Source organism: Triturus cristatus, chromosome 3_2, assembly GCF_964204655.1.
Source record: "Triturus cristatus chromosome 3_2, aTriCri1.1, whole genome shotgun sequence".
NCBI lineage: Eukaryota > Metazoa > Chordata > Amphibia > Caudata > Salamandridae > Triturus > Triturus cristatus.
This window is the reverse complement of record NC_140584.1, coordinates 910,355,375-910,380,486: the sequence shown is the minus strand read 5'-3', so window position 1 is coordinate 910,380,486 and position 25,112 is coordinate 910,355,375. Positions and strand designations below refer to the sequence as shown.

Genomic DNA, 25,112 nt, shown 5'->3' with positions numbered 1-25,112 from the left:
GGTGTGGGGGAGGGAGGGTTTAAATTAGGAATTGTCCACAGTGTGCATTTTATTGATATCATAACAATGCGAGTGGGCCTTGTACTGCTAGTAATATTTCCAAATGGGTTTTTTGCCCAAAAATATGATGTTCATGTTATAATGATTGAATATGTGTATTGAATATAAATGTTATTTACACAAATCCTGTGTGAAGTCCTTTTTGTGACACTCAGTGTATTTATCGCGAGTGACTGCTGTGCCTTGGCTTTACACACTGCCTCTGTTGAAAGCCTGACTGCTCAGTGCCAAGCTTCCCAAAGGTGTGCACAGGTTATACAGCGAGTGTAATCACTCACCCTTGACAGGAGCGGTAGGTTCTGCCTGTTTTGGGGCATCTATTCAGCCAACCAGAAAGTGCTAGTTCCAACGGGACTTTGTAACCTTTTTTCAAGTAAGGTATCCACGCCAAATTTGCGTCCTTTTTTCCAACATATGGTTGCGGGGACATATAAAGTTTGTAGATTCTCCAAGAATACAAGGTACCCGGAGCCAACAGCTGAGTTGCACCATACAATGGTTTTACATTGTGTACCAAGTATAGATCAATTGAGTGGTGAAACATGGGTATCAAGTAAACCTACGTATTTCTGAAATGGCACAAGACAAGGAGTTTAAGAGCAGTGGTTATTTGTACATCACTGAATTTGTGGGTACATGTACGGATATGATTTAAAGGGAATTTTTCTAAATGTCTTCCTTCTTACACAGTTGCCTACATTTGGAAGGCACAATTGCAGCAATTGGTAATAACAAATGTTCTACTATTTTATGCTCCCACATCGCCTCCGATAAAAATGATACCTCACTTGTGTGGGTAGGCCTAGTGCCCGCAACAGGAAATGAGCCAAAACACAACATAAAGGCATTACTTTTTCCAATGTGAGTAGCTGTGGACTTTGGGCACTAGCTCAGCTGGCACCTAGGGAAACCTGGCAAATTTGCACATTTTCTAATATTAGACAACTAGGACAATCAAAGGTGGGATGACTTGCGTGGCACTCAATGGGTCTTTTTTACTCAGAATCCATTGCAAACCTCAAACCTTGACTTAAAAACACATATGCCTCACATTTCAGTGATGGAAAGTGCTAGAATCTGCGGTGAGCTACAAACTTCCTTCCACCCAGCATTACCCAAAGTTTCCTTATAAAAATAATCCTTCACTTAGGTGGGTAGTCATAGTGCCCGCAACAGGCAATAGCTCAAAACGCAACATGGATACATCACATTTTTCCACTCAAAACTGACCCTTGCTTTGCAAAGTGGGTAGCTGTGGATTTTGGGCCTTAAATCAGTTGGTACTTAGAGTAACCTATCAAACTTGCCCATTTTGAAAACTAGGCTACTGCAGAAATCCAGGGTGGGGTGCTTGCATAGCTCTCATCAGGTCTTTTCACCCAGAATCCTGTGTAAAGCTCAAACTTTGACTAAAAAAACACGTTTACCTTACCTTTCTGTGATGGAAAGTCCTGCAATCTGCCGTTCTCAGTTATGTGGGTAGGTTTAGTTCCCACGACAGGAAAGAGCCCAAATGCAACATGGATACATCAAATTTTTTCACTCAAAACGGACCCTTTTTCACAAAGTGGGTAGCTATGGATTTTTGGCCCTGACTCAACCGGCACCTAGAGAAACCTGGCAAACTTGCACATTTCTTAAAACTAGACTTGTGGAGGAATCCAGTGTGGGGTGACTTGCATGGCTCTCACCAGGTTTTGTTACCCAGAATCCCTTGTAAACCTCAAACTTTGAATTAAAAAAAAAAACACATTTTGCTCACATTTCTGTGATGGGAAGTTCTGGAATTTACTGGGAGCCACAAACTTCCTTCCACCCAGCATTCCCCTAAGTCTCAAAAGAAAAATGGTACCTCAGTTGTGTTGGCAGTCCTAGTGCCTGCAACAGAAAATGGCCTAAAATGCAACATGGATACATCACATTTTCCACTCAAAACTGACCCTTTCTTTGCAAGGAGGATAGCTGTGAAATTTGGGCCCTGGCTCAGCTGGCACCTAGGGAAACCTAGCTAACTAGCACATTTTTGAAAACTAGACATCTGGAGGAATTTAGGGTGGATTGGCTTGTGTGACTCTCACCAGGTATTTCTTTATCCAGAATCCCTTGTAAACCTCAAACTTTGACTAAAACACATTTTCCTCATGTTTCTGTGATGAAAGTTCTGGAATCTGCTGGTAGCCATAATCATCCTTCCACCTAGCACTCCCCTACCTATCATGATAAAATGGTCTGTCACTTATGAGGGTAGGAATAGTGCCCTTGACAGAAAAGAGCCCAAAACGCAATACGGATACATCACATTTTTCCACTCAAAACTAACCCTTTTCCTGCAGGCTGGGTAGTTGTGGATGTTGGACCTGGCTCATTCCACACCTAGGGAAACCTAGCAAACTTGCACATTTTAAAAAACTGGGGGAGTCCAGAGGTGCATGACCTACGTGGCTCTCACAAGGTAATTTTTCCCAGAAGCCCTTTTGCACATGCCAAGCTTTGGTAAAAAAGACACACATTTCCCCACATTTCTGTGACCAAAAGTTCCTAAATCTGCGCAAGCCAGCACAGAGTTCCTACATGTCCCCCGATAAAAATGGTACCCCACTTTTGTGTGTGGGCCAAGAAACCATGACACAAAAGGCCCTATAGCGATATGTTGATAGAGAACCATAAAGAAGCTGTGGTATTTGAGGCCGTGCTGTGTTGCCACCCATGCAAACCTACGAACCAGACATTTTAGAAAACTAGACAACCAGGGGATTCCAGAGTGATGTGCCTTGCATGGATCCCATGAGATTTTCTTACCCACAATGCTCTACAAACCTCAATCTCTGCATGAAATCAAACATCTCCCTTACATTTTTGTGATGGAAACTTCCGTAATCAGCAGGAATCCACAAAATTCCTACTACCCAACGTTACCCTACATGTGCTGATAAAAACGCTGTGCCACTTGGCCTAGTGGCAGCAACAGGAACGGGTCAAACCAAGGTCTATGGGAGCCCGTGCGAGAAGATTCCCACTCACCTCTGTTTGATCCGTTCCTTTTGTGGGCACTAAACTCAACCACACAAATGGCGCTGCGTTTTTATCTACAAGTGGGGCAATGCTGGATGGTAGAACTTTTGTGGATTCCTGAAGTTTCTATCCCTGAAAGATAAGGAAAATGCATGATTTCAGACAAAGTTTGAGGTTTTCAGGGCATTGTGGGTAAGAAAACATCATGGGATCCATGCAAGGCACACAACCCTGGAATCTCCTGGTTGTCTAGTATTAAAAAATGTAGTTGCAATCCAAACATACTGGAAAAGTATAACTCGAGTAATGATGAACGTGGTGGGTGAGGACGTCCCGCTTGAGCCAAGGTGGCTAATTTTGGGTGTGACTGGCGAAACGACGTGGCAGCAATGGGCCAAGACCTGGCTAGCTCTGGCGGGAGGGGTGGCCAAGATGAACATCGCCCAAGCATGGGGAGCAGGGTCACCCCCCACACTCGCAGCCTGGAAGCAAGATCTCGACTGGTGCTACCGGTGATCTACCAGAGGCGGGGATGCCCACGGAAAGGTGCAAAGATATGGGGTGCCTGGACCAAGTACAGAGGTTATAGCTGAAGGCCGGAGGGAGCAGGGTGCACTGACGTGGGAAAATGGATGTTTAATCAAAAAGATTATGCTGTTCCTTATAGGTCAGAGATTAAAGAGTCACAGGAGACAAGGATCCCATAAATCCAATGATATGGAAAAATATTGGGAATCCAAAATTATGGATAATAATGCCCTCACACACCCTTGCAGGTGTCATGCTTCATCATCTGGGCTGCTCCTCGTCGGGTCGACGGTGCAATACCCGACGGGCTCCCTAAAGTTAGGGGCTCTTTGGCGGAGATCTTCTTATCCAAATGCCGTATGGTGAAGTGCGGGTATGGGGCCAGTATTGTGTAGATGGAGTGAGTTAAAATAGAGTTGGGAGTACCGAAGTAAACACATTTTTTATTCTGGGGGTCTCCTACCCTAATTAAAAATAAAGAGCAAGGCACTAGTCTGAGTGTAATGTCTCATATAGTGTGTTCCCTTGTTCTATCAAGTGTGGGTCGACATGTTTCTCGCTAGTGGATAAATATCCGGGCGATTCTTCAGGACCATAGAATAGATAACTATCTACACATATGTAGCGTGGTAATTTTACTACTCACAGTGAAAGTGCTTAAAGGTTAATGTGTCTGGATCTACCCTATTCAGTAAAATCCCCAGGCTTCCTCAGTACCCGGTGGTGTAAGCATAATGCAAGACTGCTATAATATTGAGGAGGTGTTTCTTGTTATGCTGGTTGGTCGACCTTCCCTGTACACCGGGTCCGGGACCGGTGTACAGGGAAGGTCGACCAACCACGCTACTTATGTGCAGATAGTTATCTATTCTATGGTACTGAAGAATCGCCCGGATATTTATCCACTAGCTAGAAACATGTCGACCCACACTTGATAGAACAAGGGAACACACTATATGAGACATTACACTCAGACTAGTGCCTTGCTCTTTATTTTTAATTAGGGTAGGAGACCCCCAGAATAAAAAATGTGTTTACTTCGGTACTCCCAACTCTATTTTAACTCACTCCATCTACACAATACTGGCCCCATACCTGCACTTCACCATACGGCATTTGGATAAGAAGATCTCCGCCAAAGAGCCCCTAACTTTAGGGAGCCCGTCGAGTATTGCACCGCCGACCCGACGAGGAGCAGCCCAGATGATGAAGCATGACACCTGCAAGGGTGTGTGAGGGCATTATTATCCATAATTTTGGATTCCCAATATTTTTCCATATCTTCTGATTTATGGGATCCTTGTCTCCTGTGACTCTTTAATCTCTGACCTATAAGGAACAGCATAATCTCTTTTTGATTAAACATCTGTGTGGGCATTCTTTTATGCTGGACCTCCTGCTCCTGAGTGAGCAGTAAAAGCCCCTCTTGTCCCCCCCTCTATTGTTCTCAGTGGGAAAATGGATGCCATGAACTCTGTCAAGGGAAGGATATTGTTGCACAGTGGGCGCCTACGAAGGGGGGGGGGGGGGGGGGGGGGGGGGAGGACGTCTTGCACTGTGAATCCTGAATTGCATGTCTCTTGAAATCTGCTGTTATGAACCGACAATGTACTGCAGCTTGTTTATGTTCAATAAAAAGACTTAAAAAAATGTAGTGGCAGAAGAGCACAGCCCCAAATCCTGCAGCTATCTCTATTGCTGATCTCTCCACGTAGCGCTTTAGGGCCTTCTGTGCCAAGGTCTCTTAGCCCACCCACACTAGTGAGGTACCATTTTTATCAAGAGTCTTGGGGGAATGCTCTGTGGTAGGAAATATTTGGCTCCAGCAGCTTCCAGAAGTTTACCTCACAGAAATGTGAGGATCGTTTGTGTTTTTAGTCAAAGTTTGATGGTTGCAGGGCACGGCATTGTGGGTTAGTAAATGGTATGGAATCCAGTCTTAGCACACCACCATGGACTTTCCTGGTTGTCTAGTTTTCAGAACGGTCAGAGTCTGGTAGGTAGAATACTCTATCCACCCCCCCCCCCCCCCCAGGAGGGGCAGGAAGTCTATTGGGCTCCAGAGTTGGAGGAGAACGGGCCCTTGGCCTGGGGAAGTGGGGGCGGGGCTGTAGCCCTCCCCCCTCAACCCCCAAAAAATCACATTAATGCAGTCCCTAGTTTCTAGTGGCCATTCTGTCGCCCGGGGGGCAGACTGGGAGCAATTCCCCCATACGCCCCCAGGGGAGCAGAACCCCTATATTTCTTTTTTAAATCCCTGGTTTCTAGTGGGCCTTCTGCCCCCCGGGGGAGAGATAAGGGGTAATTACCGCCATCTGCCCCCCGGGGGAGCAGAAAGACTGATGCCCCGTTTAGTTGGAGTGGGGGCATGGCCATGCCCATGGTGGGCAGATCCCACCCCATTATGTAAAAGGAAATTAATTCCTTACCTTCTAGTGGGTTGTGTGTCCACCCCTCCGCCAAACCCCCCGGGTAGAAGATATGGGGTACTTACTCCATCCTATATTTGTTTTTTAAACTCATTTCCCTGGCTTTCTGACCCCCCTTTCCTCAGGTGGGGGGTGGATTTGGGTAATTACCGAAAGACGAATGCATGCCATTTTGGGTAGTCCTCACGCTTATATTTTAAAAAAATCCTACCACTGGTGTCTAGTGGGCTTCCTGTCCCCCGGAGTGGCAGATCGGGGATAAGTACCCCCAACGTCCCCCCGGGGGAGCAGAAAGACTGATATATTTAAATATACAGGGGGGAGCACAAGTCCTTGCCTACGGGGCCTTATCCCTGATGCTTAGTGGGTGGATCCATGTTTGGAGATCGCTTTCCTGTGTTGATCCCGAAGCAGGGATCCACCGGGAAGAGGTATCACTGGAGATTCTCCCCTTTCCAATGATACCTCTCCCACTCCAATCAGTGCGGAGATATGCCACTGAGCACTGATGCAGAGAAAGTAAAATAAGCCCATCAGCTTGTTTTAGTTTCACTTTACTGTAATAAAGTCAGCCCGCCCTGGCCGCTGATTGTCATTATAGTAAAGAATAAAAAAAAACAATCAGGCTGCTCTGGAAGCTCTTCCCAAGCAGCCAGAGCTTAAAATGAAATAAAGGAATCCCCCCCTAGTGCAGAGCACCAGAGAGTCCCGTATTTACCTCCCCACTGTCGGCCAATGGATGACACATGCACTGGGGAGGTAGTGTGGGGGTTGGCCATAGGCCGATAACCACACTTAAAGGTTTAAAGAAGGCTGTGGTCTCTATTTTCTCTTTCTTAGCATACTATGTAGGATTATTCTGTATGGCACAGGATGGTCAAAACTCTGGTTTGACTAGGATAGTGTGGTCCAGCTCTGATGGTGGTGAAACTCTTTATCTCAGACTTGAATCCTGCAATTCACTTGCTTTGTAGAAACAGTGAGGCTGACCATGTAGTGCCTTCCTGAACCTCTGCATTGCTTGCAGGTGGATTCTCAAATCAAGTGCATGGTTGCAATGTGTTATAATGCATGGCACAATTTACGTCAAGCAGAACTTCTTGGTGCACAAGGTATTTTGTTATACTTCCAAATTATAGCGCACTTTTTAGAAGAGTAAATTGGCTTCCCCAAGGTGCCAATGTTACATACCAGAGGTATTGTGGTAGGATGTGGAATTCCCTTTAATATTAAATTTAGCAAGCCATCCATTTTTTGAGTTTTGTTACAAGCTGAAAATGTGTCTGTTTCAATTCAAATGTTAACCTTGGATATTCTGTGGCTATTGTACAACAGACGTACCATAGGCAAGAGGGCCTCAGTTTGAGGTGGTACACTTTGGTATTTAAAATTCATATCATTCTACATCTTTTTTGCACGATTCAGTAAAATAACACTAGATATGCTTTTGCACAACACACGGACTCCTTCAGCAAATGTGAAGTGGCTCTAGAGTTTCTGATTCTAAAGACTGTGGTGGTTATCCTGAGGGCGTTCTGATGAGAAAAAGCCCAAAAGGATAATTGATTATATTATCTGGAAGGACGTTTGGAGATATGCTCTTTTGGGTGCCACATATATGAAGTTACAATAGAAAAAAATAACAATTTGCTAGATCTGGTTGCATTTAGATAATTTGGGCATTTTGCAGACCAACATAGGACTAACACAATACGACACCAAGGCTTTAACCATAGTTTCTATACCAAATCCTCTTTGCTGTCTGCAGAGCTCTTTTAAAAGAAGTAGGCAATTTTTTATTAGGCATAAAGAGTTAGAGGCAGTAGAAAGACTTTGGTTAAGAAGTAAAAATCTAGAGATGTCACAGTGAGGTATAGAAACTGAAATACATTTTTGTGTGAGAAGAAAGAGAGGCAAACTAGCAAAGAAGAATTATACCCGAGCTCCCAATTCCATAATGCGCCTAAAGTATTTTTTATGTATGTTCATAAAAGATAAAACCTTAAATGAAATCATTGATAACAACCGTTTGAAAAAAAGAAGGTATAGATACATTATAATCGGGATAAAATACCACTAGTGTACATTAAAAGGATATTGTAAGTCACCAGTGAGTTTGTGACCTTATAGAAGAACAAAGGCAAAGGCCAAGTTCTTTTATAAGGTCGCAGAATCCTGTGGTGGGTATTTTATTCCTTACAATGCATGGTCACACCATCACCCTTCTGATAAAATGCTTAAATCCTTGGTGTCTTGCTCTTCCATAGGATAGAGATAGTATGTTTGCCGATAAAAAGAATAAAAGTAGAATCGTATTGCAAAATTAAACACACAGTAAGTAATTTGTTGAAAAAATCTATTACAGCCAGTTTAATGTAAGTTTGATTAAAACTGCTGTAGCTCAGCATATGTAGAAACATGTAGAGAATGATTACATAATGGAAAAAAAAGGTTGCCATATAAATCCCCCTTCTGCTCATCAGTCTTCACTATAGAAAAACAGATCCCAAGACGGAAAAGCTAGTTTTCATTTTCGTAATTTAAACTGCAGCTTTAATTTTGTTATGTTACCTGCCTTTCACCTTCGCTCCTGGCTCTGGCATCAGGCATTCTAACATCCCACCTCAATTAAATTTTTCTTTATTCTATTACTTTAAAAGCAGATCAGAAAAGATCCCAACTCAACTATAAAAACTTATTAAAGATGAGCAGCTATGTCATTTCGCTATTACAGGTGACAGAGACGTCACAACTCGAGATCAGAGATGGGCCTTTATACTGCGAGTGCCGCGATCCATGTATTATAAATAGGGCTCCCGGTTTTATGGTAATTATGTTGAACATTTCCATCTGTATTTATCTATATTCATTTTTTGGCAATCTTCTTGGTAATTAGCCATACAGATTTTTTGTTTTGAGAATAAGCGGAGCCATAAAATGGTTTATTTTCACATTTATTCAACTGATAAACATGCGCTGTACTTTGATGCCTGTTGGGTTTTAGCAAATTAAGCAGCCAAATATATAAAAAAAATAAACCCACAGGTAAATATCAGCTTTGTTGCAAATATCTGTTAACATATGCCTGTATTTAGGGAAATCTCAACCTGATTTTTAACTCCCCATGCTATGTGTCTGCCTAGCTGCTGTCTTGGAATTCATGAAAGACAGCATGGAATGTCATTCATAAGAAGCACAATTTTCAGTATTTTTCAACCTTGAAAAATAAATACAGACACGAAACATATTGTTTTCTGTGTGTATTTATCTGTAAACATCAGTAAAGGCGGAGTACTGGAAGCCTTAATTATAAACCTATTAATTTTTAACACCACACTCTTCTGCCAATTTGGCCTTTTGGAGCAGCTGTCCTGGCTGGTGTCTCTACCTCCAAATTCATGGAACCACAGTTCACTACTAACCCTCTAAACCCGATTTTGGTTTGGAACATCGTTACCTCTTTCGTCTTATGTTATGTGAGTGGGTGCAACGGCATACGTTCCGCAAATAGTATGAGAGGAGCGCCCTGAGTTACTCTCATTGAGCTCTTCATTTGATGGGCGGGCTTTTCTGGTAGTGGCTGACAGCGCCCTGGAGTAGCAAACGTAGATGACTCTAACATTCCATACAAGCTTGGTAGGCTTGAAAGAGACTTTTGGAAATTTGAACACGATGGCTGTCAATCAGCAATCAGAAAACAAGCTCTTGAAAATCATGAAAGTCTGTGTTTCCAAATATATTTTTTAATGATACTTTGGTAGTGAAAGCATCTCTACAATAAACGCAGACTACAAATTGACACAACATCAAAATGATGTTACATTGCATTAACTGAAATAGTACGCATGATGTATTTATGTGATATTTCTATAGCGTGTCTTTGCCAAAAGGCATGGGAGTGCTGTACACGGTCAATGTCCAGAGCAAAACTCAACAAGTGATAGTGATAGGAGAAGTAGCTGGTTTGTGGACTGTTTTTTTTTTTTTTTTTTTTTTTGAAAACCTTTATTGACAGTTCGAATAAGAACAAGTATGGGCCTACAACCCCCCGGGGCCGGCCGCTAAGCAATCAGAGCAAGAACGACAAGTATAAACACAGGCAGCACTTCAGGGAGCAAAATCGTACTGCTAATACTGTGAACAGCGTAAGTAGGGCACCAGGAGGAAAAGGTTTTCATTTTATGATGAAACAAGGCAGAAGGATCAGGTGACAAGCAATTTTAAAACAACGATCACGGATATGCAGAGTAATGAACGTTAGCGATTTACAGCAATCTATTCGGTCAATGGCGCAAACACAAGAACATCAGGATGGAGAAAAACATAGTCTACAGCTGCGCCCGCAGTCCCCCGCCAGAACTCCCCAAGAACACCCCGGAAGTTGTGAACACATGGAACGGCAACGAGGCATAGCAAAAGGAGGTGTATCACGCTGATCCCAGAAAAAGAAAGACAAAAAGAATCAGAGAAGAAAAAGGAGGCCATGGAAAAAAGATGAAGGAATACAGAGTCCCCTCCCCCAACCCCCCACCCTGCACCTCTGCAGATGAGTACGGCCCCCCCCCCCAGCAGTGTGCCTGTCGCCCTGGAACCAGACCCGAAATGTAGGAGAATAGGGAAAAAGAAGTAGGAAAGAACCCCCACCTGACGGGGGGGTAGAGAAAGTATTTATAAACTGGAGGAGGGCCTTCATAACAGACCCCCGGCTTCTCCCTCCCGCACGGTAAGGTTCCCCTAAAGTGAACAAGGAACAGCACAGAAACAATCTTCTCAAACCACGATGGGGAGCATTATGCGTCTATTGTGCCAGTAGCCATGTCAGGAGAGCACACCACCCCAAGCCCGCCCGTCCACTAGGCGACCACCCCCGAGGGGCCAGCCTCATCCCTGACCACTCAGTGGAATTCTGCCCATGCCAACCCCTCGACCCAGCACCATACCCAATGTTCCTAGGCAGAGGAATGTCCAACAACGACAGAGAAGCGACGCACACAGGTGGGGTGGAAGTCTCTGGGCATCAACACAGTCCGCCGCGTGAGGAAACAGGCTTCCAAGTGCTGCCCTAGGATCTGCACTGCACGCAAGGTTCAGGAAGGCAGAAGCAGCCAAAAGAGACATTAGTTGCTGGAGTTGTCTCTGGGTCGCAGGAGGGCATGCACGGGATGGGGCCACCACATCCCACTCAGGTCCAATGCCTCCGGGACAGATCAGGCCCTCAGAAGGTCGAACACACTGTAGCATACTGGCCGGGGCGTCCAGTCGTGTACTAACCTCAGGGGGGGCCGCCACAGCGTCCTCCTGCGCGCAGTGTGGGTAGACTCTGTGTTCGTGCGGACAGGCGGGCCGCCACTGCCCCAACTCCGACGCCACACCATCGAGCTTACTCCCCAAGATCACGAAACCATGAACCAAGGAGGAGTGAAGAGTACCAAGAGCCTCGAGGAGGTCGCCGTACCCCAGCTCAGCTCTCTGTGATCTCGCCGCCACACTCCCAAAAATCGTACGCTCACAAGCCCGCTGCGGCCCAGCGGACAGGATGGTAGGCTTCATCGACCCAAGATGGCCGCCAAGTATGCCCGACCCTCACCGGGGCCGGGACCCCAGGACAGGCGCCGCGATGTCCACGTCGCGGGTGACCGGGTTCCGGGGGCAGGCAAAAAACTATCCGTGGTCACGGGCAACAGTCGTCCCCACCACGGACCAGCTCCCGTAGAAATCCGGGGGCGGCCCGCAATGATCGGGGCAGGATACGGACGGCGGCCGGGCAGCTCACCAGCGAGGCAGGGGCAGCCACCGGAGGATCTAAGATTTGCACCCCCGGTCATGCACTCGGTCAGCTACACTGGGCAGTAGAAGTGACCACGCCGAAATGTAGGCCGAGTTTGGCACCGCTCCGGTGGACCGACTCCACCCAGTCACCACCGGCCGCTGTTGTCGCACTGCCACCCGGCCACGGCGTCCACTCGATGTCCCGGCTCCAGGGCCGCACAGGCCGCAAAGTTCAGATGCAGTTTTCTCCGGCGATAGCACGGCTAGAAACCTCGGAGTCACACAGTCGGGAGCCCCTCTCCTTCAGAAACACGACCACGTAGCACTAGTTGAGGATCTCAGGCAGGATATCCGTGCGGGATGCGGAGGCTCACGGAGCCGGGGGTCTACGCTGCCGTCCCGGTCGCCATCTTGGCTCCTCCTGGTTTGTGGACTGTTAAAGAATTGTGATGTAGTGTTCGTTAAAGAAGTGAGTCTTCAACACTTTCCTAAATTGGAGCAGCGCCCGGGCGGTCCTTTGGGATACAGGATGTTGTTCCTCATACTGAGAGCATAGATGGAAAAAGCGTACTGTCTTGTTTTGTCTTTTTTGGGACTTTGTATCCTGCTGTTTGACAATGTAGGAATAGTAACAGTTAGCTTTAAATTAGGAACAAAGAATTACATTAAGCAGAAAAAATTGATAGGAATCAAGGTTTACACTTTGCATGTATTTACTGAAAACCATAGGTTTCAAACAGAGGGTTTGGGTTATTGTCCCTTCTCATGTGGAAGAGATGCCCTTTCCCTCATCATCTGCATAAAATCTCTCAAAATGAATAAAGCCACAAATCAACTGGAGTGCATCTTGGCACTTAAAATAGTTTTAAAAGGCTTCAATGTCAAATATTTGATCAGCCCTACCTCACCTAAAAGACGGGGTATAGGGTCATTTTGCAAAAAGGCTGTTATCTGGAATTTTCTGTGGAATAGCATAGCATAAAACAGAGGCGCATATCTTTTTTGCTCCAACTCAAAGATAACCGTAAGTATAAAGAAATGGGGAGTCCAAGGGCAGCTTAAGTACTGCTTGGGAGTGGTGCACCAAAGTTGGAAATCTACATCATTACAATTTGGGATTCCTTTACTAAAATGGCCCAAAATCCTTGAATACCGGAGCTCACAGATCAGCAAGTTGAAAAGAGCTAGTCTCCTTTGCACTCACGTCACTCCTAGACTGAGCTCGACCACCAGACCTCCTCCCAGGGCCCATGGGCGTGTTTTGCCTGCTTCAATGTCCTGCTGGACTCCTATTGTAGCCCCAGGTGGTAAGAATCTTGACTGACCTAGGATCTGAAGAGTCCAGTGAGAACAGAGGACCATAGAGATATTCAGTGTAACGTCACGTAGCTGGGAGCCTGCCTGACCTAAGGCCAGTCACTAGCTTTGAAGATGAGTGAAAGGAACTTTAGCACTAAGGCTCCTGCCTGAACTGGGGTAATCAAAGTCTGAAAAATATGAAATGTAGATTTTCAATTCTTGGTAATCCACTCTGCCAGTGATAAAACATTATCAGTCAAAAATATACAACTCTAAGACTCAACAGAAGGCCAGTGGATCTTTCAATGCCTGAATTGATCAAGGAAATATGCAATCATCGTACGGATGTCATATAGTTCAATTTTTTTTCCAGTCTTCTCACAGCTCCTCATCATAAGCTTAGGCACACCCAATCAGACCTACTGCAGCCCTGTTGTGCCACAGCTTGAAGCAAGTTAAAAGCTTTCAAACTTCCACCAAAGCGTGCCCATTGATCAGCATATCGCATATCGGGGCAACTTGTTCTGCCTTGAGGTTTTTAGTCTTTCACCATATCTCACTAGGTTGAGCAGTTCAGTGTCATCATCATGGTGGGTTTAGGGCTCCATTTAGAGTCTAGCGGACGGAGAATGCACCATCGCCATGGCTGAGTACTTTACTCACACAGTGGCAAGGGTCCACCGCTCACTAAATTTAGAGATGTCCACCGAACCAACGACCTCCGTTGCGACGCTTCCTGTAAATGCCCTGAAAGTTTGACCGACGGCTCTAGTATCATAACAGAGCTGTCTGCCTGGTCTACATGACGGAGCTGTATGTCAAGCTTTAAACATATATATTTTTTATTTTCAATAATAAAATCCAAAAGCAGGATTATGTTTTTTTAAATAAAAAAAAAAAACAATGACTCCCTAGCCATCTGAGTTCTCTCCCTTGGCATGGGGATCATTTAAAAGTTTTTGCTTTCACATACTGCCATGTTTTGTATGAAAGCAAAAACTGGCCATCTGTTCACCCACACTTAGTAGGGCGGAAGGACACACGGTCAAACCTCTGACAGCCCTTACTCCATCATACCATCAGAGGTGTATGTATGTAGGCAGCGGAGACGGAGTAGTCTCCGCCATACTGAAGTTCCATCCAAGTCCAAATGATGATGGCGGAACTTCGCTGTGGCGAGGAGGGTACTCCATCACCTTTGTGAGAGGGTATTCCGTCGCCCTAAGTTTTGAGACTCCCTCTGCCGATGAAGTATTAGCTCCATAAAAACGACCACGTTCTGGGGTAATTTTGCTCTCCCATCCCAAATTTCAAGCCTTACCCAGCCACATGCATAAGCAAGCTGGACATATTTTGGCTGGGTCCCACTAAAAAGACACAATTTTTCTAAATTTGTAAATGTTCCCCAACAAGATATGTTTGATAATTTGTGGACTAGCAGATAAGTTGCTGACTTCAGAAGCCGACGATATGGATCTAATTGCGGAATTGGACTTGACCAGTAAATCCTTTAATTTTCAGGAAACTAAATGTGTAATGTAAATTACAAAACCATGTCAACTTGTGTTATTAAATTATATCTAGTGGACTGTCATTGTATTGTCCCAAGTATCAACAACCATCTTCACCACAATACAACTATTTTGCCTATGACAAAAGCACCACGTTGTTACTATTTACAACATTTCTAACTGGAAAACGCTGATGAATAATAAAAATGTATTTATCCTAATATACAAAATACAAAGACTGTTTTTAAAGACGTGCATGCTATCACTTCACTGATGTCCACTGAGATGGTTAGAGCCCTTTATCTCCGGTTTCCCTTCATGTATTTTCTTAAAATTATTAGTGATAGCTAATGAGAAAGGGTACCAATTACAGACTTTTTTCCAACCTTGATTTCTGCATTTGTTTAACACTGTATGTTTGGATTGTTGATTATTGACCCCTAAGTAGTCCCTTCACCCGCCTTCTACAGCATAGGTTGATCTTGGCGTATCTTACCAGAGGATGAGGCAAAGATAAATGAAGGCGTCTTTGGAGGGATCAAATCTGAAAGGCTATTGTGGGAGCTTAGCGATAGCAGGCATCACATTATTTGGCCAAGCCCACTCCACTCCTCCTTCTCCATCGGCCAGAACCATGTTGCACACAATGATTCAGGGCATTTCCTCTTGAATGGCTAATGAATGGGTCCAAACAAAAGGCTGAACAATGAAAAAGTCTAGATGACACCGACATGGCTCCTATTAAGCCAGGGCAAAACACTGCTCTTTCATGAAATCTGAAGTAGATTCATTGCCTCCAGAACATGATCCAAGATCCAGAAGCTCTCCTCCATCCCTCGCACTAACGCCTCGCCACCACTTTCTACCCCCGCCACCCTGATAGGTAAATAGCTCGAGTACGCAATCCCTCATCACCTCTAAATTAGACGAACCCAACGTCAACTACTCTGTGCTGCCTGCTAAACCCATCCATCATCGTAATACATTCCACAGTCTAGCTGCTCATCGTGTGTACAACCTCAGAACCAGAGCTCACACCGCTCTTGCGTACAGCTAGGCTTGAAAATGCTGTTATGCGCAGGTGCAGCTAGACATCCCATGGCCAACTGAAGCAGAACATGCTTCCAGGCACAGTTCTGAAACACAGACACACATCAAAGGCCAAATTCACAAGGCCCTCAAACACCCTGTTATATCACTGATACCCCCAGTACCAAGTCTGGGGTGAACATGAGACAAAAGCAGTTCCTTCTTCTGCAGTTTACATATTCTCACACTCACGCATTCATAAAATAATGTAAACAAATACTGTACTCACCCAGCATGAGCTTTGCTCAATCAACTCGAAAGGCCTGGGTTCCACCGATACAAGCACCGCGTTTAAATGCGGCAGGCGCGGCTCAGCAGAAAGGCAGCTCAGTACTTGTGGGTGGGGGCCCTCGTGGAATTGACCTGTAAATGGTGTTAGATTTGATCTTTTAGTCTGCTTAGCATTTAGCTTGCAGCCACCCATGAACTTAGCAAGGTTTTTTTTTTTAAAGTGAAAACCAAAACCACCATAAACCACCAACAACTCCATACAAGTATAGTATTACGTTAAATAAACTATTACACAATTAAATTCAGTATTAATGCATTCATTCAAAATTACTGACTTGGTTACAATCACTACCTTTTGCTACATATCAGTTCTATGTTGCACTTCGCAAGTTGACTCATATCACTAGCATCAAGCTCTCTACTTGCACAAGGGTTACGATGGGGTTTAAAAACTGGTTCTGCACATTTACCAGCACTTTACAATAAAACAGAATTTAAGTTACTTCTACAATCGTTTCCATAATAACGGCACAACTCAACATATTTGAAATGACAACCCAATGTGTTTGGTCAATTCTAAGGTGCTTTCATTTACTCCAAGCTTCCGGTTCGCGACCAGGGTTTATATAGGCAGGAGTTCAATTGGGGTTGACCCGGCAGGAGTTCAAACCGACTTTGAAAAGGTGGTTTATTCACATCCTTAACATTACGGGCATAAAAACTGATTGTTTTCTTATATAGGACTTGAGGTATTCAATGTCATGTTTACATCATCTTGCATTCTCATTTTTCAAGATGTTCAGTTTCTATATTTTTTTTAACTCAATTTCTATTTATTGTATAACAAAATAGCGAAACATGTACATAGCAATGCCGTCAATTGCGCACAGGAATGTGTTTCTATAGTTTTTATGCATGCAACATACAACTTTTGTACAGTGCCTACTGTGACCTGAGTCGCCTCTAGATTAGGTTGGTAATGGGCACAACAGAGCACAAGTGCAGTAGCGGTGCTACCGGACTTGGTTGATGGGGCGGGGGAGGGCTTGGGGTATGAAAAACAAATAAACAAAAAAAGTACTAGCCTGGTTACGGCCGCCCGCCGCCTCTCCTCCATCCTCTTCAACTTCTTCCTCTCCTGTCCTGCAGGAAGCACCTGGGCTCCCAGGCTCCCCTAAGCCAATCACAACGTCACCAAGACAGTAGCATCACAATTGATCTGAGCGCCGAACCCGGGGACTGGGAGGCTGTGTATGTTCTCCACCAGGCTGTGCAGTACAGCCTGGTGGGGAACATGCATAGTGCGCATGACTGTTTGGCCGGCCCAAGATGGCCAGCCAAACCGTCATGCGCACTTAGAGAGTGCCGACACGCCTCCCCCTCTCCCCTGCTCTGGCCTGCCCCGCCCCTCATGAAACTGAGCCACTACAGTAGGGAAAATAAAATGATAACAACCCTACGTTATCATGTTATTTTTCCCATTGAATAGTGGGGCGACGCTCCTCCGCCTTAGCAGAGGAGCTGCCGCTGCACACGTGAGGGCTCTGAAGTGGAGGCTACAGGCACGGCAGGTTTAGCACAGTACCTATCAGAAGGCCATGATTGTGAGCGGACTACAAACCATCCAACCCTTAGCCTCTCTGCAGAGGGCGATGGTCGCATATGTGCCATTTGTAATAGTGGAAAAGTGTGAGATATGCAGATAGAGGATTTCAGAAAAAGGATGCAAGTGTTTAACATAGAGAGAGGCATTGAACAGGAAAGTGGTGTTAAGGGGAGAACGGGAGTGTCTGAGACACCGCAAAGGGCATTCACGACCCCTTCCAAAGACCTTAGTAATGTTTAACTCAGTCTTGTGGTTTCAAAATTAGAGCGCTTTCAATTCTAATCATATAGAACAAACTCAATGTTGTTAATCATTTATCTGATACCACTAACAAGCATCGGCAAAGTCAACAGGTTGGGTGTGTTCAACTTGCATGTGTCGAATGCTGTGATGTCTTGATGCAGTAAAAGAAAGCTCACAGAGCGGCATCCAAATACTAGTTTGGGGGCATGCCAGGTTAGGTTTAGGATTTTATTTTACATATTTCAAGCCACACCCTTAATTACGTAGGCCACACCTCTCAGGCATGATTTAGATTATGTAGGTCTGTATCTGCAAAGAATTGTGCCAATGTCGCAAAACTGCTGTTCACTCTTGGGGCAAACCATGAACTATTTCTAAATTGAAGCCTGAACTTCTTGCTTAAGGAACGCACTTAGTAGCTGTGCAAGTTAGCACGTGCGATGCAGACAGCACACAGCCCAAAAACTCTCTGCGGTTGTCGAATCCGCTGGCTTTCGACATGTCCAGCATGGATGCGCCTCTGATTGGGTCCATGAGTTGTACCCAGCAAGATATCTCGAAAAGTGAGCACACGGCTATCTTAAACCGCAAAGTGGTCTCATAGTAGGACTATCCTGAAACTCAAACCCCTCCTAAACTGCCATTTTTTTGTTGTCTGTACTAAAGAGTGGCATCGATTAGGTCTAGCTACGGCTCACAGTAGCCTTTTTTTGTAGCCGATCATATTGCTTTGTAGGTTAGCCTACAGTCGACAGATGCCCCTGAATGCGGCTATTCTTGTACAGTCTAACGTTTCATTCCACCTCAAGCGAAGAGGGTCTTAACACGTGACACACGCGTCTCCCTATCCCATCATTACATTATCGAGCTTGGGTGTGAGCATACCTGTTTAGATCCAAGTTTCAAAATCCTACAGAGAAGGGAAGTATTCAACCGTATGGGAGGCATGCAGGAATAACATCACTTTCTATCACTTCCCTGGAATGACTTGAACAGTTTTGTTGTTAATCTTATTATATCACAACACACAATGGTGATTTGTGGAGCGCATACAATGGAACCCCCCTCCCCCCCAAAAAAATGATTCTTTTCACTTCTTCTGTGAGATTACATTTATATTTTATGTTTACAAAGCGAAATTGGGGTGCAGTGGTTTTTATTTCAAGTCTCTTTCTCAGACCGCCATTGACAGACAGCTTTTGTGTAAAATTACATTTCTCAAAGCATTAAACACTAAAACTGGCCCCAGGCCGGTGCCCCCACAGCATGGGCACCATGAAGAGTGATATCTCAGCACCTTTCTGTGTCATTCTTCCTGAAGCAGTGACAGGAAACGAAAATAATTAAGCCTGGCCTAAAAAAATTCTTCAGCTTGAAAAACAAAAACTGCAGTCACAGCTCTCACCCCTTCCATCCACCAAATGGTAGTGCTCAGGGCGTCTAATCTGCACCTCCTTGTAAAAGAAAAGCTCACAGCAGTTCGAAAGGTCGTCCAGCCTCTTCCTCTTTACTCAAGTGTCTGGGTCTCCCCCCTGCAGCTACAGGAATGCAGGCAGTATACTTCCACTGCGTTCAAAGTGGCCCTCACCCCATCCTGTGCCATGCTAAATGAAGCGCATCCAAACAAATCCCGCTTTGCTTTGGTAATTATTATTGTGAGGCTAAATCAGAGTAAACATAAGACATTTGCTCCAGCATTTGCAGAATCATATTATCGATGTTTGCATTATTTACCCTGTTTATTATCTCACAATCCTTTGATCATGAGGCTAATGCTTCCGGAGGGCCACCAGGAGTTGTCCCAGGCAGTGGCGGAGGATCCGAGTATAAGAACCTCTGTCTTCTCTGAGTTGAGCTTCAGGCAGCTGTTGTTCATCCAGGCTGTGACGTCCTTCATTCCTTCCTGGAAGCAGAGTCTAGTGTCTTTGGGGTTCTGCGTGAGGGAGAGGATGAGCTGGGTGTTGTCGGCGTATGATACAATGATGAGCCCTTGCTGTCTGACGATGGCGGCGATTTTTTTTTTTTAAATAAAAAATAAAATGCGGGCCGGACACGCTGGGAACGCGAGATTGGCAGATCTCTTACTCACAAGGAATGGGATGACATATACCACAGGGCCCGACATTCAGCACATCACTCAGGCCTTACCGAGACAATGACCAAGGTAGTTACTTACTGTTACTACACACCAGAGCGCCTCCACCGTTTTTACCCCCGCCAGAGGGCTCTCTGTTGGAGGGGTTGTGGAGAGGTGGGCACTTTAGAACATTTATTGTGGAGTTGTAAGCACATTCGGCCGTACTGGGCCCAAATACTGGACAACTGTGAGAAGTTGGCCTGGTATATGATGTTCACTAGTTAAAGTGACCACCTTGTACCATGCCAAGCAACCCTTATGGTGTGGTTGTAAGTCAACCTTTTCGGACTAGCTGCCCTAGTGGTAGCGTAGGCTAAGCAGTCTTTGAGGCTAAACTCGTGAAACGTGTTAAGCAAGCTGTTTTACCAAATGTAACCCCCCCTTTATACCAATGAAAGGACACCACACAGATATATATTGAAAATATATATGTATTTATTTCTCAAAGTATCCCCTAGACTCTTTATGAGCACAGGAGCACAAATCGTTAAACAAGAATATGTTAGAATACACAGAAGTTGCACTTTATATGGATAGGCCCTGGTGGCCGCTCAAACCATATACTAAAATAGTGGTATAAGTACCACGAACAGAAAAGGGAAAAGGCCTAGGGCCTCTAGAATCGCTGGGCCTACAAGGAGCTAACTTTAGTTAGTGACCAGGAGGTCCACGGGTTGCGTGTGCAGAGCAAATAGTCACACGCGAGCTCCCATAGGTTTTCAATGGGTGCGTAAAAGTTGCAAAGTTACTGCAAAGAGGATCTTCCGGATGGACTATGAACTCAAGATTGGAAACACAGACACTAGAGATGTTACTCTACACTTGGGCACCGGAGTGCCAGCTTTACCTCACCCACAGGAAGCGGGTGCATAGGTGTCGAAGTGCGTCGGGTTTCTTCTATCTGTTCAGTGGAGCCTGAAGACAAAGGTGCTGCAGGCGGTCGGTCCAGAAGAGATGCGGGGGATCCAAGAGTGGATCGGAGTTGTAGAAGACCTGTAAGCAGAGGGGACAATGTTCACAGTCACTAGCCAGTGACCAGCGTGGCACCAGGTGGATACCAGGCGATGTCGGGTGCAAACAGGAAGGAAGGTGTAGCTTGTCTCTGCAGCCACGTGGTCCCTGAAGGTCGACGACGTCCAGGAGTCGGTTCACGAGCTGTCCCACGCAGGCTCTCGCTGTCGGCGGTTTTGGTGACTTGATTGAAGCAAACAATCCTTGGCAAAAGCAATTGTTGTGGAAAACGAAATAAGCTGATGGTTCTGACCAGCAAGGTCAGAGGGACTGCTCCTTTGGAGGGGAGCAAGGGCCAGTCTGGAGCAACCAGACCAGAAGTGTAGTTCTTGAAGTTCATCGCCAAGATGGCCACTAGCCAGCGGGCCAGCAACCGGTTAGGCGCGTCGAGTGGCAAAATGCAGAAGGGCCCCACGCAGATCGTGGAGATGCTGGAGGGCTCACCTTTGGTGAAGATGCTGCTCGAGGGTTGGGCTTCTCAGATCCCAAAGCACAACTTGGAGGGAGCCTCGGTTGTTGCGCTTGCAGCTTGTCGTGGTCGTTTCAAGATGGCTGGCTCCACGTGTCTCGGTGCCTCCACGGGTCTCTTCTTTTCAGGGACTGTGGATCGGGCGGTGAGAGGTCTGGAGGTCCAGGTCTTGTCAGTCTCTGGGCTCGGGCTCCGGCGGGAGGCGGCGGCAAAGCAGACGTTGATAAGCTGGATGGTGCTTGCGTTAGCAAGGTGGTCACTCCCTGACCACAGGGGAGATTGGCTTCAGTCCTCTGTGTGGCAGAGCGTCGAAGTTCCCGTCTTCTTCTTGTAGTTAAGTTGATTCCAGGATGTCTAAAGTCTTAGGACACAGCTCCTACCTTTATTCGGATTCTAGGGGCCGGACTACCTGCTAGGTCCCTCCCTAAGGGTGGGACCAGGAAGGGGGGTGGTTACACCCCCAATCCTTTGTCCAGCTCGCCCCAGGTCCAGGGCTGGTGTGCCCCGGGACCGGTTTGAACTGGCATATGCACCGAGGCTCCTTGTGAGCCTCAGGCATGTCTGGTTCCTTTCAAGCCCTACCTGGCCAATACACAAAATCCTGTCTGGGGTGGTGCACGCACCTCCCCTGGCAGGAAACCCTTTGTCCACACCTCCCAAGCTGGAAGGACTCCCAGCAGCAGGAGGGCAGACTTGTGTCTGTGGTGGCAGCATCCATTTTGTGGAGCTGAGGCTATGTCTGATTTTACCCGGGTTTCAGGTACTGTACATGTCGTGTCCCTTTAGAAGGGTGGAATGCTAACCCCGTCGCCAGAATTGGCGAGGGGTTAGTATTCCAATTCGTATGACACCTTACTCGACATGTTTTGATAAAGCCAAACCAAAGTTAGCATTTAACCGCGAGGTTCATAATGCACTTAAGAGTATATGGTATGACGATATCTGGAAACAGTAGAAGGAAGTGGTTCCGACCACTGCAGACAGGCTCAGCTCATGCCAGAGCACCATCTCACATGGAACCAAGCACTCTGCCTTCAGGATTGTTAAGGCCTGCCATAGGAGTGACTTATAGGTTAACATGTGTCCCATTTAAGGTTAGGTATAGGTATACTACACCTAAGTATGAGGTGGTTACACCAACTTACCCCAGCTGAGGGATCAGCCAGTTGTGTCAAATTTGTTAGGCCAAGCCTGGGGTGGCATAATACATGCTTCAGCCCCTGGTAGGCCTTAGATACACCAATGCCCTGGGTACCTAGTGTACACTGGTACAAGGGGCTCACAGGGTGATCTAGTTCCAATTGGTTATGCACCTAGAGTGCATAGTGTTAATTTAGTAGAGAGAACAGCAGGCTGGGGGTCTGATTGGCAGGCCCACAGCCTCAATATGTCAAAAACCAGTGAAGCAAAAGCAAAAATTTGGGGTGACCATAGGATAGCAGACCCTACTCTCCTACACAACCCCCCCAAACGCAGGGACATTAAACTAGCCTTGACCAGTCTCGTCTTCATGTCCTAAGTGGAAGTACCTGGAGAGACCATCTGCATTCCCATGGTCTGTACCTGGCCGGTGCTCCACTGTAAAGTCCATACCCTGTAGGGAAATGGACCACCTAAGCAGTTTGGGGTTTTCACCCTTCATCTGATTTAGCCACAAGAGGGGCTTATGGTCGGTCTGAATCTTGAAGTGAGTGCCAAACAAGTATGGCCTCGGCTTCTTCAGGGCCCACACCACAGCAAAGGCCTCCCTCTCAATAGCTGACCAATTCTTCTCTCTGGGGGTCAACCTTCTGCTAATAAAAGCAATGGGTTGGTCTTGACCATCTACATTAAGTTGTGACAGCACAGCTCCCACACCCAACTCAGAAGCATCTGTTTGGACAATAAACTCTTTGGAGTAGTCAGGACATTTCAGGATAGGTGCAGAGCACATGGCCTCCTTCAGGTCATCAAATGCCTTTTGACAGCTTACTGTCCACTGAACCTTTTTGGGCATCTTCTTGGATGTCAGATCATTAAGAGGGGTCACAATGGACCCATAGTTCTTAACAAACTTCCTGTAGTACCCAGTCAAGCCCAAGAACGCTCGAACTTGAGTCTGGGTGGTTGGAGGAGACCAGTCCTTGATGGATTGTATCTTACTCTCCAGTGGTTGAACTTGGCCTCCACCTACAAGGTGGCCCAAATACACAACCTTACTCTGCCCTATCTGGCACTTAGTAGCCTTGATAGTGAGGCCTGCCCTTTGCAGGGCCTCAAGAGCCTTCTTCAGGTGGATCAGGTGATCCTCCCAGGTGGAGCTAAAGACAGCAATTTCATCAAGATATGCTGCACAAAAGTCATCCAACCCAGTAAGGACTTGATTCACCAACCTTTGGAAGGTGGCAGGTGCATTCTTCAGACCAAAGGGCATCACCACAAATTGGTAGTGCCCACCTGGGGTTGAGAATGCTGTTTTGGCCTTGGACTCCTCAGCTAATCTGATTTGCCAATAGCCAGCTGTCAAGTCAAATGTGCTCAAAAACTTAGCAGAAGCCAGTTTATCTATGCGCTCATCTGCCCTTGGAATAGGATGTGCATCTGTCCTAGTGACAGCATTGAGTCCTCTGTAATCCACACAGAACCTCATCTCTCTCTTGCCATCTTTGGTGTGAGGTTTGGGGACCAGAACCACTGGGCTAGCCCAGGGGCTCTCTGAGGGTTCAATGACACCCAATTCCAGCATTTTGTGTACCTCAGCCTTTATACAGTCCCTGACGTGGTCAGGTTGTCTGTAAAGCTTGTTCTTTACAGGCAGACTGTCACCAGTGTCCACCACATGGGTACACCAGTCAGTTTGGCTAGGTATCAAGGAAAACATGTGTTGAAATGATTGTAGAACTTGTCTACATTCAGTCTGCTGATGATCAGTGAGGTTGCGTCCAAGGGTCACTCCTTCAACTGAACCATCCTCAGGGTTCTGAGACAACAGGTCTGGGAGAGGGTCACTCTCTTCCTCCTGTCCGTCATCTGTAGCCATGAGCAAGCCCATGTCTGCCCTGTCAACATATGCTTTTAACCTGTTAACATGGAGTACCCTGTGGGGACTCCTGGGAGTTCCTAGGTCCACCAAGTAGGTGACCTCTCCCTTCTTTTCCAGGATTGTATGGGGTCCAGACCATTTGTCTTGGAGTGCTGCTGGGGCCACTGGCTCCAACACCCATACTTTCTGTCCTGGCTGAAACTCAACCAAGACAGCCTTTTGGTCATGCCAAGCTTTCTGTAAGGCCTGGCTTGCCTCAAGGTTTTTGGATGCCTTCTCCATATACTCAGCCATCCTGGAGCGGAGACCAAGTACATAGTCCACTATGTCTTGCTTAGGCTTTTTGAGAGGTAACTCCCATCCTTCCTTCACCAAACACAGTGGGCCTCTTACAGGGTGCCCAAACAACAATTCAGAGGGGCTGTAGCCAACCCCCTTTTGTGGGACCTCTCTGTAAGCAAACAGAAGGCAGGGTAGAAGGATGTCCCATCTTCGCCTGAGCTTTTCAGGTAATCCTTTGATCATACCCTTTAGGGTCTTGTTGAATCTCTCAACAAGCCTATTGCATTGTGGGTGATAAGGGGTGGTGAACTTGTAGTTGACACCACATTCCTTCCACATAGCTGTCAAGTATCCTGACATGAAGTTGGTACCTCTGTCAGAAACCACCTCCTTAGGAAACCCCACTCTGGAGAA

The 25,112-nt window shown here is 46.1% G+C and overlaps 1 protein-coding gene across 7 annotated transcripts in view; it reads right to left on the bottom strand.

Annotated features, from left to right (window-relative positions):
* Positions 1 to 25,112, bottom strand: part of RPH3AL (rabphilin 3A like (without C2 domains)) — a 937,546-nt gene that overhangs the window by 862,482 nt on the left and 49,952 nt on the right. For 5 of the 7 annotated variants that reach the window (XM_085649367.1, XM_085649362.1, XM_085649364.1 and 2 more), the window contains one exon: positions 15,927 to 16,060. The exons of the other annotated variants lie outside the window; for them this stretch is intronic. The gene's annotated coding sequence lies outside the window, so the exon portion shown is untranslated. The remainder of the gene's footprint in view (positions 1 to 15,926; positions 16,061 to 25,112) is intronic. 7 annotated transcript variants of the gene reach the window in all.